Below are 1,944 nucleotides of genomic sequence, written 5' to 3'. Positions count from 1 at the left end.
CTCGTGGTAGTCTGCTTGTCAGAAGGGATGGTCCTTTGCTAGAGGCTAGGCTCTGGCTGGTGTCTGCCCCACTGGTGGAGCAGTGGACCAAGGCCTACTGTGAGCCTGGGTCCTGCACAGGCTAGTGTGGGTGGTGGTCTGAGCTGGGTCTCAGCTCCTGTGGTAGTCTGCTGATAGGTAGGGGCAGTCCTGCATCAGAGGTTAGGCACTGGTGGATATATGACTTCTGAGCTTTCTAGGCTGACTTGGTGACCTTGCCATCTCCAGTAAACTTCTTGTCTCCTCCTTTGATGACACCCACAGCAACTGTCTGCTTCATATCATGAAAAGCAAAACAACACAGAGGAGGAAAGTCATAAAATCTCTCAACAAACATGGGCTTTCCTGTTACCACATCAATTATGGTAGGTAGCATCACCAGATTTCAAGAATTTAGGACCATCTTTCAGCTTCATACCAGAACCATGATCAATCTTTTCTTTCAGCTCATTAATCTTGCAAGCAGTGTGAGCCTTGTGACAGTCCAGCACAGTGGCATAGCCAGCACTAATTTGTCCTAGATGGTTTATGATAATCAATTGAGTAGTGAAACTAGCTGCTTCTATTGGTGGATCATTTTTGCTGTCACCAGCAACATGGCAATGATGGAGATCTTTGACAGACACATTCCTGATCTTGAAGACTACATTATCCCCAGGAAGAGCTTCAGTCACACCTTCATGGTGAATTTCCATCATCTTTACTTCAGTTGTGACATTGACTGAAGCAAAGGTGACCACTGTGCTTGGCCCACAGGGACAGTACCAATACCACCAATTTGTAGACATCCTGGAAGGGCAGATACAAAGGCTTGTCAATTGAATGAGTTGGTGGCAGAATGTAAGTTACAGCTTTGAGCAGAGTGGTTCCACAGGCACTGCCATCTTTATGGGTGACTTTCCAAAGCAAATTAGCCCTTGTCTCCAGAATGTTGTCACCATTCCAACCAGAAATTGGCACAAATGGTACTTTGTCAGGATTGTAGCCAATTTTCTTAATGTAGAAACTAAAATAATTTCCTCATATCTCTTCTGACTGTAGGGTGTCTTAGTGGAATCCCTTTTGTCAACACCAATAATTACCCAGTGTGAAAACCAGAAGGGCATGTTCATGGGTCTGCCCATTCTTGGAGATACCAACTTCAAATTCACCAGCACCATTAACAACAGTCAGGACAGCACAGTCAGCCTGAGATGTGTCTGTAATCATGTTTTTGAGAAAGTCTTTATGTTCTGGGGCATCAGTGATGGTCACATAATACTTGCTGATCTCAAATTCCCACAGGGAGATGTCAATAGTGATTCTATGGTCAAGCTTAGCTTTCAGTTTATCCAAGACCCAGGCATGCTTGAAGGAGCCCTTTCCCATCTTGGTAGCTTTCTTCTCAAAATTTTCAGTGGTGTTTTGTTAATCCCACCACATTGTACATCATATGGTCAGTAGTGATGGACTTGCCCAGATCTACATGTCTAATGATAGTGATGTTAATCTGAATCTTTTCCTTTTCCATTTTGGCTTTGCTTTAGTGGTGTTTTTTATAACACTTGTGTTCTGGCAGCAAGCACATTGTGGCAGTTTAGGAAAATCTCTTTATCTTTCAGAGCATTTCATAGCATCATTTACAGATTCACCTCATTTTTAGTGATCTCATGGTATCCTTTCATGTAAATATATTCAAGAAGTCTCCTAATAATAAACTTTGAGATGACTTCCTGCTTTGTTTGGTTTTTACAAACTGCTGTTAAAACAGCCTTGTAACGTATATTTGGATGGAGTATTTTAGAAAATATATTCATAGAAAAAATTTCTAGTAGTGTAATTGCGATATTAAAAAATTTGAAAAACAATTTTCTATACTTCTGTACTAAATAAAGCATATATAAAGCTTTGGTCCTATTTAAACTG

General features: G+C 41.3%; 1 pseudogene across 1 annotated transcript; it reads right to left on the bottom strand.

Annotated features, from left to right (window-relative positions):
* Window positions 1-235: 235 nt before the first annotated feature.
* LOC308651838 (putative elongation factor 1-alpha-like 3) lies at window positions 236-1,549 on the bottom strand (annotated as a pseudogene). The gene has a single exon. The product of its transcript is annotated as a putative elongation factor 1-alpha-like 3 (transcript).
* Window positions 1,550-1,944: the final 395 nt, after the last annotated feature.

Source organism: Spermophilus citellus, assembly GCF_964194105.1.
Source record: "Spermophilus citellus genome assembly, chromosome: 1".
Lineage (NCBI taxonomy): Eukaryota > Metazoa > Chordata > Mammalia > Rodentia > Sciuridae > Spermophilus > Spermophilus citellus.
This window is presented reverse-complemented; position numbering and strand designations above follow the sequence as displayed.